Source organism: Littorina saxatilis, linkage group LG3 (assembly GCF_037325665.1).
Source record: "Littorina saxatilis isolate snail1 linkage group LG3, US_GU_Lsax_2.0, whole genome shotgun sequence".
Classification (NCBI taxonomy): domain Eukaryota; kingdom Metazoa; phylum Mollusca; class Gastropoda; order Littorinimorpha; family Littorinidae; genus Littorina; species Littorina saxatilis.
In genome coordinates this window covers 9,412,831-9,430,031 of record NC_090247.1, presented here as the reverse complement: position 1 = coordinate 9,430,031, position 17,201 = coordinate 9,412,831, and the positions used below count along the sequence as shown (strand labels likewise).

Sequence of the window (17,201 nt, the reverse complement as noted above, 5' to 3'; positions counted from 1 at the left end):
GACGGCTGTGGTCAATGCCAGTATTCTTAAAGGTTCATCGGGAAAAGACATACACGCAGAGAATGAAAATGTATTGTCTAAAGATGTAAAAAGGTAAGGTAAAAATAAAAAATAAAAAGATAGATTAGATGTCATGCAAAAAGAACAATTTATATTATTTTGCTTGGAAAGAAATTGCGAAGTCTGTAACACACACACACACACACACACACACACACACACACACACGAAAAAAGCCGGGAATTGACCAAAAGAGGTACGTTGCAACACGACTCGTTGAAGTAAGAATAAGAACAGTTAGCACTTACATGTACTCGTTATCGGTTGACGTACAACACGAGTCTATAGTACAGTGATCCAAGTCGTGAACGTTAGGTGAAAGTATGCACAATTGACACGTCTTGTCCAGAAACGTCCTCTTTACCGCTCGAGTCAGCACACTTCCTGAATGAAAAGTAAGATTATAAATAAATATGTGAAAGTGTGGGCACCCATTCTCAGCAATGAGGAGTAAGCACGACGTCAACACTGACGAAAAGTGCCCTAGCTCCTATACAGTCTTGAGTCGAGCGTTTGAAAATGCCTGAGCCTGAAGGCGGGTGTAACTTACACCTCTTGGTATCAGTCTGCTTTAGAGATGAGGACGAGAGTTGGCCTGATGGCCAGAATAGCGCGCTGCATTTTCCTGCGTAGAACTAAGGCGTGTCTGCCGCGACGGTGCCTGAGCTAAACATTGGCGGGCACTGCTCACAGCCCGGCACACGGCACTGTAAACATTCCCCGTCCCTTCACCTCTCTCGCCACCATCCGCCCTACCCTTGGTCTCATGCCTGTATAACACTGAGAGGGATTTTCACAAGAGCTGATCTTCCTGTATATAAGTCAATGTAAGTTTCATCTTAACTTTCACATTTGTGACCCTCCACCACGGGATGAGTCGCATGTCACCTTTGCATGATTTTCATATTTGTACATTTTCCAAAAGAGTTTGTTATGCTCTATGCAGTGGTGAAAACCGTTTTAGAAAAGAGCGAAAACTGTTTGAGTTATAAGCCTGTGACTAAGGTGACCCTCACACTGTTACCAGACACCCCCCGGACTGTCACGATCGGGTGACAGAGACCAGGAAAGTGTCACTCAGTGGAGTGCCTGTTCTTGGTCGATTATGATAGAAAGCGCCTGTACGTGATATTGGGCTACAGCAGAGTTTGCTGACAGTGCTCAACTAGCACGGATGTTTTGTAGTGCACGAGTTTCACAGTGGAGGTTTCTGCTGTCATAGGGCTGACGGTTTTTCGCTGACAGCGCGCACGGGATTTTCACGGATTGAGTTTCTCGTGTCTTTTTTCTGCTTGGGAGGCAGAATTGTGTATAGCTGGACTGGTTTTTGTGACAAGGTCAGTCACGTGTTATTGGCTAGGTTGTCTGACTGAGACACAAGGGCGGGACACTTGACACCCAGCGGCAGAAGGGGAAGGATCTAATACACAGTTTCTAGAGTATGATGGTTTTTCACCGAATATTGTATTCGGCACTCTAGGGGAGCTTCCACCGGTTATTTCCTTCACACTGCCACATATTTTGCTGAGGACAAGTCGTCAACATTCCTTCGTCGGCGATGGCTTTCGCATAAGGATTCGACAAGGGGTTCTGGACGTTTTTGGTCACTGTTGACGAACAGAGGCTGTTCCAGGGAGGAGGCGGACTTTGCTTCCATTGAGAGTACAATCATAGGCTTTTGAGGTAATAAATCATTATTTAACGCTGTTGATGAGTCTGTGTTGTGGAATGAAATACTCTCTGTTGTTCTTTCCAGGTTAGCGCATAATTTACTCTCTGTGACGCTAAAATACTAATCTGTATATGGTTTTTGCAGATAGGGAGAGAAGGACGGAAAATGACTGTTTTGTTGTTGTAAAAAGTCCGTTTTGTGCAGGCCCACGTGCTCGATGAGGTATTTAAAGATGACACGTTTTAAGGTGGTGGGTGAGGGGTAGCTGACATGTTTAGTGCACCGATGCTTTCTGTTTGCAGCCTTCGTTTCGGGTTCGTTTTCCTGTAACTGCTGCACGGCTGCCTTTGGCGGGACTTTGCTAGCTGCAGACGTTGGAGCTGGGACCTGAGGAAGCTACGCTAACCGGCTAACCAGCAGACCGGCTAACCAGCGAACCGGCTAACCAGCAAACCGGCTAACCAGCGAACCGGCTAACCAGCAACCCGGCTAACCAGCATACCGGCTAACCAGCATACAGAAAGAAAGCTAAGTGCACCGTGTCTTACGCACCCCGTTGACCACCGTTGTCTTTTCTTATCTGTGATTTCATTGGAGTAGTGACAACGTGGGGGTGTTGACCCCTGCATGAACTAGAGCTTTTTGAACAGAACATTCTCATTTGACTGTATTTACACGGGATCAGCGTGTTACTATAATTTTCTTTATACTACTGGCATTTTGTCAGTGATCACGGGTTTTTTACGTGTTGAGAACGTAAAAGGAACATATTTTGAGTGAAGGCTCGAGGGAGGTGGCGAGTTTATACATAAACAGGCGTCTGAAACTTATACTTTTGTTGACTCTATTTAATTGTATGACTGCGAGAGTGGATCGTGGTGTGGTTAGTTAATTAGTAGTAATTAACCGGTTCATAATCACCTTAAGTGATATATTGAAACGTGACACATGGGGGCCAAGCCGGGATTTACTCAGTTAATTTCCAACTGATAAAGACCCACCAATTAAGGATAACTAAGAGCAGATAATCTCGTCAGTGCTCGACTTATTTTCTGCTTGGTGCTACCCTTTTTTGTATAGTTTTGATCATATACCACACCTTAAGCGATTCACATCTTGCAGGAAATGTAAATTGTAATTTGTGAGCTATTGTATGCGCTAACTGTGATTACTTCCCTTTCCTTTGTTTGTGAATCTTTGTTGTTGTACGTTCAGAGTTTTCCGTTGCAGAGAGCTGAGCGGGGTTAGCGGATTTGTTATTCGTTTTACTCAGTTTTCTCTACATTGTTGTTTCGCATTCTGTAACAGGTTATATTTCTATAGTCTTGTTTTACTTGGATTTTTCTCCATATTTTGACTTTGTTGGAATTTTGGGGGGGAAGGGTCCGAGGACTTCTGTCCTAACCAAGGCTGTGGGAGACACTCTGTTTCACCGCAAAAAGCAGCCGATAAAGTAGGCCACGGCTGTGGGAAACACTTTGTTTCACCGCAAAAAGCAGCCATAAAGTAGGCTACGCGTTTTGTTCTACACCGTTTGGATTTTTCTTCTGCATTTTCCGGTTGCTGGATTTTTGTATCCACCGCTTTCATCACCGCGTGTTCTAGCTATAGCTGCGTTAGACTTACTTTTGTGATAAAGCTTTGCTAAACTAACCATGGCTACAGGGGGATCTCCTACGAAGAGATTAACTTTTGAGACTCCTGGTAGCGAGGAACAGACAGAGCGAGACGCACGCGTTAGAGCGCGTAGTTTGCTTAAGCGCAAGGAGTTAGAACGTAAGGAAGACATAGAGCGACAGACGAGAAAAGAAGAGCTTGACAGACACGAACGACAGGCCGAACGTGAGAGACAGGAACGACAAGACGAACGTGACAGACAAGAACGGAAAGAGAAAGATGAACGAGACAGACAAGAAAAGAAAGAGAAAGATGAACGTGACAGACAAGAAAGGGAACGACAGACCGAACGTGACCGACAGGATAAGAAAGACGAGCTTGACAGACAGGAACGACAGGCCGAACGTGACAGACAGGACAAACAGGCGGATCGCGATCACCAGCTAGAACTAGCTAGGCTACAGGCAGAGAAGGGTACGCTTACTCAGGCTAGCGCGCCGACATTTGTTGCCGACCGTACGAGACTGCCGACGTTCGACGATGACAAGGACGAGCTCGACGACTTTTTACGCCGGTTTGAGCGCATTGCATCTGACCAGAAGTGGGAAGAGGCCACGTGGGCTAGCCGCCTTAGCACCTGCTTGAAAGGACGCGCATTGCAGCTCTACAACGCTTTGGAGGACGACGAGGCGAGAGACTATCAGGCACTAAAGAAGGCGTTACTCCAGCGCTTCAACCTGACTGCTGAAGCCTACAGACGACGTCTGCGTAACAGCAAGAGACTGAGCGGCGAGCTGAGCCATCAGTTTGTGGCACGCCTTAATCTCTACCTGCGGCGCTGGGTGGAGATGGCCGAAAAGGACTGGACCGTCAACGACCTTGCCGACCTCATAGTCATGGAACAACTGATGTCCAGCCTGCGACCTGAGGTGGTGACCTTCGTGCAGGAGCACCAGCCAAAGACTACTCAGGAGGCAGCCGACTGGATCAGAGTACACGAGGACGCCCAGGCGATCTCCGGCAAATCTTCAGGCTCACGGCCGGGAAAATCGGGAAATTCAGGTTCTTCAGGACCCAAGGACGGGAAGGACGATCAGGGACACAAAGGATCAAGTTCCAGAACTGACATCCAGTGTTATTACTGCAACAAGCGGGGCCACGTGAAGAAGGACTGCCACAGGAGACAGGCTGACCAGAAGGGTGTACACTTTGTTGGCAGTGAGGAGCTAAGGGACGTCACGAGCTCATGCACAATTCCACAACTCTGCGTTCCGTGCTCCAGGAAACATTTCCAGCCCCACTGCAACGTCTACGTTAACGGAGTGAAGGGCGAAGGTCTGCGGGACACAGGGGCAGACATGATAGTGGTTCGGGCGAGTCTAGTTCCAGCTATGGCCTACACAGGAGACAGCATCAGGGTGAGAATGGCCGAGGCATCTCACGCTTACGACTTGAACACGGCAGTGATCAAGGTCGTAACCCCGTTGTTCACGGGGACCATCGTGGCCGTCGTCATGGACGATCCTCCATGCGACCTGCTCATTGGGAACCGGGTTCAGTTTGTGGACGGCGTCACCAGGGAGGTTCCCGTTTATCGGTCTCCCGACGTCATTTCAGTGCTCACGCGGGCACAGGCGGAGCGAGAGGACAAACCTCTCAAACCCCTACCTGCTGCACGAGCTGCCCTGGGGAACGTGACCCCCGCGCTTCTCGCGAAGGCTCAGGCATCTGATCCGACATTAGCGACTCCTCGGGAGCACGCGAAGTCGGGGAAGGTGAAGCTGAGCGGGAAGCATGGGAGGTCAAAGTTCCTCAGGGACAAGAAGTTGCTCTACCGGGAGTTCAGCAACCAAGAAGGTACATTCAAACAGGTTGTCGTGCCTCGCGAGTTTCGCGAGGGTGTCATGGCAACGGCACACGACTCGATTCTGGGAGGTCATCTTGGTACCAAGAAGACCACGGATCGTGTCTGGCGCCACTTTTACTGGCCAGGCATCTGCACGGATGTCCGACGTTTCTGTGCGTCCTGCGATAAGTGCCAGAAGGTGGTTGCCAAAGGAAGGGTGAGGAAGGTCCCCTTAGAGAAGATGCCGCTCATCGACGAACCCTTTCGTCGGGTGGCAGTGGACATCATCGGGCCCATCTTGCCTGCGTCTGAGGACGGAAACAGATACATTTTGACCATGGTGGACTACGCTACTCGATACCCAGAGGCGATCCCTCTGAAATCGATTGAAGCCACGCGAGTAGCTGAGGCTCTGGTTACTATGTGGTCCCGGCTGGGAATTCCATCAGAGGTACTCACCGACAGAGGCACGCAGTTCACGGGAGGAGTGATGGCGGAGGCAGCACGACTGCTATCACTGGAGCAGCACTTCACCACTCCTTACCATGCTCAGTGCAACGGACTGGTGGAAAGGTTCAATGGCACCTTGAAGACCATGCTGAGGAAACTAGCTCAGGAGAAACCACGCACGTGGGACAGGTACATCCCAGCATTGCTTTTTGCATACCGCGAGGTTCCTCAGGAGAGCTTGGGCTTTTCCCCATTTGAGTTGTTGTACGGCAGACAGGTACGCGGTCCCATGGCTATTCTGCGTCAGGCTTGGACAGACGAAGAAGCTGACGAGGAGGTGCAGACGACAGCGACCTACATCGTAGAACTCAGGAACAGGATTGAAGAGACCTGCAAACTGGCTCAAGAGAACCTGGGGAGAGCAGCACAGCGTTACGCGCGAGGATTCGACCGCAAGGCACGGCCGCGCAGCTTCAAGATTGGAGAACGGGTGTTGCTACTTCTACCTGTCAAACACAACAAGCTACAACTGCAGTGGCAAGGACCTTTTGAGGTGACAGCGAAAGTGGGCCAGAACGACTACAGGATCGTCATGAACGGGAAAGCACGCCTGTACCACGCCAACCTGCTGCGCGCCTACATAGAGAGGACAGCCTACGGGGAGAAGAACAAAGACCAGAAGAACAAAGACAAGAAGACAGAGAAGGTTGCAGTCATCAGGGGTGAAACGAGGGGTTGCTCGTTCTTGAGGACGACCTTTCTGTCTGGAAACAGACCATCAACCTCTGCAATATCTTCAGGTTGCAAGGTTGGCAAACGCCAGACTTATGCGCTGGGCGTTGATTCTCCAACCGTACCAATTCACGGTACGCGTCATTCCGGGCGCCAACAATGTTGGAGCTGACTTTCTCTCTCGGGCTGTAGAGGAGAACATGACTGTGAGCGAAACCGAGGTTTCGTCTTGAAGAGGGGAGGTGTGTCACGATCGGGTGACAGAGACCAGGAAAGTGTCACTCAGTGGAGTGCCTGTTCTTGGTCGATTATGATAGAAAGCGCCTGTACGTGATATTGGGCTACAGCAGAGTTTGCTGACAGTGCTCAACTAGCACGGATGTTTTGTAGTGCACGAGTTTCACAGTGGAGGTTTCTGCTGTCATAGGGCTGACGGTTTTTCGCTGACAGCGCGCACGGGATTTTCACGGATTGAGTTTCTCGTGTCTTTTTTCTGCTTGGGAGGCAGAATTGTGTATAGCTGGACTGGTTTTTGTGACAAGGTCAGTCACGTGTTATTGGCTAGGTTGTCTGACTGAGACACAAGGGCGGCGCACTTGACACCCAGCGGCAGAAGGGGAAGGATCTAATACACAGTTTCTAGAGTATGATGGTTTTTCACCGAATATTGTATTCGGCACTCTAGGGGAGCTTCCACCGGTTATTTCCTTCACACTGCCACATATTTTGCTGAGGACAAGTCGTCAACATTCCTTCGTCGGCGATGGCTTTCGCATAAGGATTCGACAAGGGGTTCTGGACGTTTTTGGTCACTGTTGACGAACAGAGGCTGTTCCAGGGAGGAGGCGGACTTTGCTTCCATTGAGAGTACAATCATAGGCTTTTGAGGTAATAAATCATTATTTAACGCTGTTGATGAGTCTGTGTTGTGGAATGAAATACTCTCTGTTGTTCTTTCCAGGTTAGCGCATAATTTACTCTCTGTGACGCTAAAATACTAATCTGTATATGGTTTTTGCAGATAGGGAGAGAAGGACGGAAAATGACTGTTTTGTTGTTGTAAAAAGTCCGTTTTGTGCAGGCCCACGTGCTCGATGAGGTATTTAAAGATGACACGTTTTAAGGTGGTGGGTGAGGGGTAGCTGACATGTTTAGTGCACCGATGCTTTCTGTTTGCAGCCTTCGTTTCGGGTTCGTTTTCCTGTAACTGCTGCACGGCTGCCTTTGGCGGGACTTTGCTAGCCGCAGACGTTGGAACTGGGACCTGAGGAAGCTACGCTAACCGGCTAACCAGCAGACCGGCTAACCAGCGAACCGGCTAACCAGCGGACCGGCTAACCAGCGAACCGGCTAACCAGCAACCCGGCTAACCAGCATACCGGCTAACCAGCATACAGAAAGAAAGCTAAGTGCACCGTGTCTTACGCACCCCGATGACCACCGTTGTCTTTTCTTATCTGTGATTTCATTGGAGTAGTGACAACGTGGGGGTGTTGACCCCTGCATGAACTAGAGCTTTTTGAACAGAACATTCTCATTTGACTGTATTTACACGGGATCAGCGTGTTACTATAATTTTCTTTATACTACTGGCATTTTGTCAGTGATCACGGGTTTTTTACGTGTTGAGAACGTAAAAGGAACATATTTTGAGTGAAGGCTCGAGGGAGGTGGCGAGTTTATACATAAACAGGCGTCTGAAACTTATACTTTTGTTGACTCTATTTAATTGTATGACTGCGAGAGTGGATCGTGGTGTGGTTAGTTAATTAGTAGTAATTAACCGGTTCATAATCACCTTAAGTGATATATTGAAACGTGACACGGACTTATATTAAGCCTAGCGCAGAACCGCGCGAGGTGACATGCGACTCATTTCGTGGTGGAGGGTCACATTTGTTCAATATTTTTTCGGATTTCAACTTTCATATATGTTTGCCTATTGAGGTGTAAGGTATTAATCAGCAATGTCCACTGAAGGTATCGTTCTCTATTTTGATTGACGGTGAAGAGTAGCCTGCCTGGTGACTATAAAAACACGCAATATGTTTTCTTCCATTAAGCATGTAAATGCGCATCCTTATATAGATATAGAATACTCAGCTTCCAGAACACTTTCTTGTGAACCATATAGGTAACGTATGGATCATTAAAAAAAACGCAACTTTGTTTTTGAAAACAAAGTCGGATCTTTGAAACAAACAGCAGGCTTGCGTGTTCAATGTGTTAACGGTGTTGAATTACACTAATCCATGAAGAAGTTAAAGCCATATGTACTCGATGACTATACACGCTAATTGCTTTACCAACAGCTGGAGACATGCTAAATTAAGTTCCCTGCAAAATATTGTGGTCTAGGACCCCTTCAATGTTGAGATATGTTAATTTTCATTTTGATCTGGATCGTCCTATTTATAGATTTGCCAACAGAGGTAGCGTTGACGCAAGGGAAATAACTCCGCGTCTTTGTTTACATCCAAAGTTTTTGAGACTCTAAAACAAGCTGTAATGCATGTATATGGTCCGCGCATGGCGACATATCGTCATTACATGGTCTTATGGTGCGTTTGACATCGATTATGGGCAAACTACACTTTGTAAACACGGGAGCGCGTACATATGCCTTTAAAGTACAAATTATGTTTGCAATATCTTTTTTAATGTTTGCTTGCGAATAAATCATCGAAGTTTGTGACACAGGTACACTGAGCAAAATAAGTTCAGGATATTTTCAGGGGTATAGCCCAGGTGGTCAGAAACATACGTGTATTTGAAGATCTGCCTTTCTTCTGCTCAAAAAATGGGGTTAGAATACGGCTCAGGCCTTTTCCGGTTTGGTTTATGATGTCAGTTAAAACCAAACCGGAAAAGGCCTGAGCCGTATTCTTGGCGCAATATCGAAGTGACAACAGGAGTTTTATTTACCATGAGACTGTAGTTGCTAACTTTGCTGGAAAAGAAATTGCAGTACAACTGTCAGTTAATACTAATCACATCACGCATTTGGAAACGTAGGTATTGGGAAAGTGACACAGGCGAATGGTGATACCAGAAAACAACATGGCCGTACCTACTTTCAATGTCATGGATTACGGGAGTACATGACTACTTTATCCTCTTAGTGCATGCATGAGTTAAGTTTTTCGTTCTGATATTTTTATCGTTGATATATTTGATGGAATCGGTCGACAATCACTTATTCCGGCACATAAAATGCTGCAAGATTAAAAAAAAACCACACACGCTGTCTTCTTAAAAAAAAAAACATTTATAAGTGTTAATTAAGGTAGTTCACTGGACCCGTTAAATATAATTTGGTTTCTCCCAAAAGTTGGTTACTTTTTAAGTTCGATCTGTCTGCTATGCATTCAGCATAAAAAAAAATATAGGGTAGTGGGTTCGTTTCGGAGCTATGAGTCTCGGAAGACAGTGCCCGTTTTGAATTTTGGACCGAAAAATCGAAAAATGGGTATGTTTTGAAAACGGCCAATTACACAAACATCTGCATAGGAATAGTCATTTAAAAAATATCACCCAAAGCAGCAATGGGCAGGTAACGAAGTGCACTGGTAAACGAAAATGTTGCGCAAACTTTGTGACGTCACGTCTTTTGCCAGAGTTTATTTTAAATTTGTTCCTCATGTTGAGGTATTTTATTGCTGGTAGCCTGGAAATAAATTACGATTTGACGAGATGGGTTGTAAACGCAAGAGCGATCAAAACGGCATTAAAAAAAACAAAAAAAACGACAGGTTGGTAGTGTTTTTAGGGGGGGTTCACTCCCTTGATTAACCCCACCCTTTGCACTATTACTGTCCAGTGTGCCCCAGAAAAATATGTGTCACGATAATGTAAAGGGCTGTTGTCCGATCATTTGTCTCAGATATATGAGCCAACTAAATTATGTTTTTAAAAACCACTGTTACATATGACCTCTGTTGAAAGTCAAAGGTCACAGCAACTTTGAAAGGCCACAAGTCCGATTCAAATGTAATAAAAACGCCAATCAAAAGGTGGAGGTCACTTGTTTGATACAAGTGTAATAATAAAAATTAATAATCAAGGCTTGGTTTATAATTTTGCTTAATAGTGCGTACTGTTATTTGTTACGGTTTGAAGGCTGGGACTTTTTGAGGGTGGAATTAAAGCAATTTTTCGCCTTATGGGCCCCTTATGCCTCGAAGGACTTCAATTATTGTATTATCTGCTGCCAGCGTACAGTAGAAAGAGGGCTGCATACACAAGACACTTGTTCTTAATACTACTGGCTGTTATTCTAGTTCAAACACCGGTTTTAACATGTGGTATTCTGATGCAATCACGCTGTGAGCATCACGGGTTGGGAGACACTCTCTTACCTGCTACCGGAGCTTCAATGTTAGCTTTGGTGATTATTACGATGTCACTGGCAAAGAGAACGGCTTTGTACCGATTTCATTAGATGCCCACGTGTTTTTGACCACGTGGTTGGTAGGCGTGTCGCATTGTTTTTATTTCTGGCGGTGTCGTCATTTTCTGACGTCATTTGTTCTGGGCCGCGTCACCACACTTCCGCTGCCTGAAAAAATGTGGCGTTTGTTCTATTTACGTCATTCGAATGTTCGACATGTTCTTCTTCTTCTTCTGCGTTCCCTGTTCGATGTGTTCGAATTCCCAGCCTGCCAGGAAAAAATGGCGACACAACTCAGTGGCTTCCCTTTGTGTATGAAGAGTAATATCCCTGTCTCCATTTGACCTGCCTTAATGTAAAAAGGGGAGGGGATGCCTGGACAGTTTATTATGTCGTGATTGTGCAAAGGATTGCTTACAGTGTTTTATATAAACTGTATAAACTATTTTGAGCCTAATTTAAGGTGACTAGCAATCATATTAATCATAATGTATTTATTATTATGATGGACAAACGAGAGTATAATATATTATATTATATGTACGTGGATAGAGATGTGTAAAGCCGAGCGGTCTTAGCTTCACATTAACTTTAACCATCTACGTCCGAGTCTTAGATGTTATATGTGCTTGAAAGACATTTGTCAGGATGGCAATCACACGACAAAACGAACAGACAAACAGAATATGAACTCAACAAGAATCAGGTGAAGTTCCAAATTGTATTGAATCAAAGAAAACAATCATAAAAACAGCTCAATACAATGCATGGGTTTTTTGCAGAAAATATATCTGTACATTGGTTCACTATCAGTCTTTCCGATACCAGTCTGACACCATTTTGTAATTCCGAGAGTGAGAAGAGAATCCCACTTCTGTAATTTCCCTACTCCCTATAAAATATTCTAAGTTCTAATTCACTGAAAATGTGGGCATGACCCGTAGGTACCCTCTTAACAAAATACGCTACTGAAAAAGAAAATCCAAGAAAATCCCGCCGTGACGATCGTCCTTCCCCGAAGCAATCGTCTGTTGCGGTGCAGCCCTGCCAGTCAGTTCGATCCCGCTGTCCAGCGCAGGTAGGCGACGACCCTCGTCGTCAGTACCGCCTGACGCCCGCAGGTCTTCTTGTGAACCAAAGTCAGACATCTTGCTTTGCAGCAGGCCAAAAGAAAGTCCTAAAATGACTGAAAATGTGGGCAGGGGTTCGGGGCCTGAACAAAAATAAAGAAAAAGAGCAAAGCGACGCCACTTCACTCGCCGTGTGGTAAGGGGCTCCGCTCACCTATGTAACTTCAGCAGGAACTACGACGCACTGCAGATTATAGATGTGGTGGAGCGCACGCGGGTGTTGCAATTACAAGAAGCAGAGAGGGAGAGAATACACAAACAATAAAAAGTTTGATGAATACATTGAATGATGTTCTCTGTCCTCTTTATTGCATAACACTCACGCACACAATCACCAAGCATTTAAAATAAAAGTTAAAAATAGGTTCGTCAGACTAATGCTACTTTTCAATAAACATTTTCAACACTTAGTCTGAAAAAGGTGGAAACACATACTCCGCACTCAACTCAGAAGTAGCTTGAGGCAAATCTCTACTACGAAAAAGTTCTGTTGCCACAACACTATAAAGTCACTGGTGTGTGCTCTAAAACACGCTATTAAACACGGTAGTAAACACGCTATGATAAACAGGCTATGCTATGATAAACACGCTATGATAAAACACGCTATCAGAAACACGCTATGCTAAACATACACGCTAGTAAACACGCTATGCTAAACACGCTATGATAAAACACGCTATCATAAACTGACACGCTAGTAAAACACGCTATGCTAAAACACGGTAGTAAAACACGCTATCCCACCAAGAGTCCGCTCGGCTGGGAAAACAAAAAGTAAAAGCAAAGTCAGTAATTACCGAAGCGACAATTCATATCAAAGTATCATCTCACACAGTCATCAACACCACAATTACAATCATTCAAGTTCCAGTATTACATCATGCATGTTTGGTTTTCTCAATCTTATCGTTGGCCTTCTCTTCTGTTGTTAGTTACACATCATTTTATTACAGCTGTCAATTTCCAGACAAAACAACAGACCATTTAGCCAAATCCAATATTGGTCCGAGAGGGGACCAACTTTCTGTGCTTGCTGAGATCTAATTCCAACACATTTACATGACTAAAGAACAATCAAATTATTGTGCCAATTCCAAAGAAGGTGTACCGATAACAAAAGGTCTATTCTCACCTGGTCTACATCATCTCTGTACACGAAACACTCCCTGGTTCACAACAGCATTCAGTTCCAGGACATCCAGCCAACACACACTCCATCACTCCAATTGGTACACACCAACACACACTTTTTCACTTCACAAATGCATAATTCATCCAAAGCCGGCAAAGCTTGACATGTTTTTCTCTGCCAGTCCAGGCCACAAGTGCGCGTTTGTTTCAACCTTGGCCGAGTTCATTACAACTTTTACTCATTTTAGTCGGGAAAAGGGGAAGGGGGGAGAGGGTCCTATATGACGCTGCTTGATTATGCGTCGCCACCCCAAACATTCTTTTATCAATACGATCTAAACTAATTTAACTTATTAAGAACAAAACTAAGCATTCCCCATTCAGGAATATTCAACTAAACAAATGCATAGTCTGTGTGTTTTCATTCAAACCGAACACGCAGACGTAACCAATAGACACAAGCTGACACCCCTGTCTGTGAAATGACGAAACCCTGAAACCTACGTCATACCTACGTCATACCTACGATAACAGCCTACGACGCAATACAGGCGCTAGAAATTATAATTCTATTGACACAGTCACACAATGTCAATACAGATTTCTCTCACTCACCACATTGAGGTAATGATGCGTGCGTGCTACGCACAGCGTCAATGCTGCGGGTGGTGCGAGAAAAAACAGGGGAGCTTAATTCCGAGTTGACATTAACATTTGCAAGTTCTCTCCCTTAAAGTGCGCTATACGACACACTTGAAAAAATAAAAAATAAAATGTAAGTTAAATTGAGCATTACCTTTTGACATAATTCGTATTTGTTTTCGTTAAAAAAAAAGTGACTGCAATTTTTTGGAAACAGTAACTTTTCTACTCTCAGTGACAATTTGAATTATCGTCCTTGTAGTGTTTGTTTAAAATGTGTAAGTTGTTCTGTGGGTCAGGTCAGGTGTAGAGAAAGTAAAAACAAATAAAGAATTAAGTAGAAGTGCAGTGCCTTCGGCACGACCTGGCACTGCATACCCCAAGCGAAGCAGCCATCATTGAGAGAGAGAGAGAGAGAGAGAGAGAGAGAGAGTGAGAGACAGAGACAGAGTGAGAGAGAGAGAGAGCACCGGTGGAGAGAGAGAGAGAGAGAGAGAGAGAGAGAGAGAGAGAGAGAGAGAGAGAGAGAGAGAGAGAGAGAGAGGTTCCACACCTAGAAATCTTGTCAGTTGTTGTGGTTGTTGTTGTGGCTGTTGTGTTTGTTGTTGTTGTTTTGATGACAATACTGTCCTTTTTTGTGTGTAATGTTCTTGTTGTTGTTTTGTTGTTATTGTTTCATACTTGTTTACTCTATATCTCTCTCTCTCTCTCTCTCTCTCTCTCTCTCTCTCTCTCTCTCTCTCTCTCTCTCTCTCTCTCTCTCTCTCTCTCTCTCTCTGTTTATGATGATATCTTTCCTCGGAAAATGCAGTGCTTTGGATGGTAAATGCATATATGTTTGGCAGAGAGAAAGAGAGAGAGAGAGAGAGAGAGAGAGAGAGAGAGAGAGAGAGAGAGAGAGAGAGAGAGAGAGAGAGAGAGAGAGAGAGAGAGAGCGATTACAAGCAAATGACGAAGTCTCGTCCAACATCTCGTGCTACGAGATATGATGTACACCTAGATTACCTGATTACAAGTAAATAACGAAGTCTCGTCCAACATCTCGTGCTACCAGATTTCATGTACACCAAGATTACCTGATTACAAGCAAATGACGAAGTCTCGTCCAACATCTCGTGCTACGAGATTTGATGTACACCTAGATTACCTGATTACAAGTAAATAACGAAGTCTCGTCCAACATCTCGATATCTTCAGTAAGGGACAACGGACCTTTTCACAAATGTTCATAAAAATCGGTTGAGAAATGGAAAATAACGGTTTTTAATGGATTTTTGTTGTTGGTGGTTGTGGTGGTGGTGTCGTTGTAGTTGTTGTTGTTGTTGTTGTTGGTTATTGTTTCATACTTGTTTTCTCTCTCTCTCTCTCTCTCTCTCTCTCTCTCTCTCTCTCTCTCTCTCTCTCTCTCTCTGTTTATGATGATATCTTTCCTCGGAAAATGCAGTGCTTTGGATGGTAAATGCATATATGTTTGGCAGAGAGAGAGAGAGAGAGAGAGAGAGAGAGAGAGAGAGATGACAAATGACAAATCTTTATTTTTCGAGGGTGACAAGAATAAGCATAGGTATGCTTTTTTGCATCTGGCCCTCGCCCTAAAGAGGGACTAAACTATTTTACTATAACTATGACTAGGGAAAAAAAGGTTACATAAAAACATTAATGGTAGAACATATAAGTTTATGTACATGAAGCGCATTATGTAGAAGCATTGTAGATCATAAGGTAGTGTTCAAAATTGGGTGTAAAGCAATGAAGATAAACGGAAAGTAACCCAACAATACATTAGCTCAGCAAAACAATGTATTACAGAGCCAAATCTTCGTGATTTTGTCACAATAAACCATAATTCCGATAATGAACAACTGTATACAAAGAAAACATACCAATCAAGTTTATTTGTTCATAGAGTTCATTAAATGGAAAGAATATTTGGTTCTAAAAGAATCTGTGTTGGTGGATTGCCGCAGGGCGTCCGGAAGAGCGTTCCAGAGGCTGCTTCCTGAATAAACAAGACTTGATTTAAATAGGTCTATCCTAGGAAGAGGAGTGTTTAGTTTTATAAAGTGGTGCGAATTCTTCAAAGAGAACTTTGAGCAAATGGTTTCGGGTGCATTTTCTGTCATAATTTTATGCATCATTATTCCTTTGTTGTAATTCATTCTTGACTTCAGAGGTAGGACCCCTATGTTGATGTAGTCTGAGTCGGTGAGAGTAGTCTGTTTGAGTAATACTACTTTTAGCGCTCTTTTGTGTAATCTGCTGAGTAGCTTTAGGGAATTATCACTTGCAGAGTCCCATAGAGTGGATGCGTAATCAATAAGAGACTGAATATGAGCAGTGAAAAATAACTTCCTGGCTTGACAATTAAGGAAGTGTTTAATTCTAGATAAGAGGTACACTTTCTTTGACACTAATTTACTAAGTTGTTCAATGTGAGTTGACAAAGACAGGTTCTTATCGATGTGGAGAGAGAGAGAGAGAGAGAGAGAGAGAGAGAGAGAGAGAGAGAGAGAGAGAGAGAGAGCGATTACAAGCAAATGACGAAGTCTCGTCCAACATCTCGTGCTACGAGATATGATGTACACCTAGATTACCTGATTACAAGTAAATAACGAAGTCTCGTCCAACATCTCGTGCTACCAGATTTCATGTACACCAAGATTACCTGATTACAAGCAAATGACGAAGTCTCGTCCAACATCTCGTGCTACGAGATTTGATGTACACCTAGATTACCTGATTACAAGTAAATAACGAAGTCTCGTCCAACATCTCGATATCTTCAGTAAGGGACAACGGACCTTTTCACAAATGTTCATAAAAATCGGTTGAGAAATGGAAAATAACGGTTTTTAATGGATTTTTGTTGTTGGTGGTTGTGGTGGTGGTGTCGTTGTTGTTGTTGTTGTTGTTGTTGTTCGTGGTGGTGGTGGTGGTGTTGTTGTTTTTTTGTTGTTGGTGGTGGAGGTGTTGTTGTTGTTGTTGTTGTTGTTGTTGTTGTCGTCGTCCATCATATCAACCAACTCACCAGGATTGCAAGTAATTCACGGTGTCTCTTACAACATCTCGTTGTTGGTGGTTGTGGTGTCGTTGTAGTAGTAGTTGTTGTTGTTGTTGTTGTTGTTGTTGTTAGTGGTGGTGGTGGTGGTGTTTTTTTTGTTGTTGTTGGTGGTGGAGGTGTTGTTGTTGTTGTTGTTGTTGTTGTTGTTGTCGTTGTCGTCGTCCATCATATCAACCAACTCACCAGGATTGCAAGTAATTCACGGTGTCTCTTACAACATCTCGTGCTACCAGATTTGATGTACACAAAGACTTTAGCTTGGAAATGGAAGATGTCATAACATTTTGAATTCAGCTCCTTGTGTTGAAGAGAATGATGTCATGAGTTTGACGTCATGAGTTTTGATTGTCTTCTTGACCTGGGTTTGACCTCCTTCTTTGTTATGACTTAGAAATTGGAAGCGCTTGTAACTGCCGTTGTCGATGTCGGATCAAAACGATTTATGTCTTAAAACCTTCCTGGGATCA

The 17,201-nt window shown here is 44.3% G+C and overlaps 1 protein-coding gene across 3 annotated transcripts in view; it reads right to left on the bottom strand.

Annotated features, from left to right (window-relative positions):
- LOC138961557 (baculoviral IAP repeat-containing protein 3-like) overlaps positions 1-17,201 on the bottom strand; it is a 76,110-nt gene that overhangs the window by 37,077 nt on the left and 21,832 nt on the right. For all 3 annotated transcript variants that reach the window (XM_070333217.1, XM_070333216.1, XM_070333218.1), the window contains exon 2: positions 309-444. The gene's annotated coding sequence lies outside the window, so the exon portion shown is untranslated. The remainder of the gene's footprint in view (positions 1-308; positions 445-17,201) is intronic.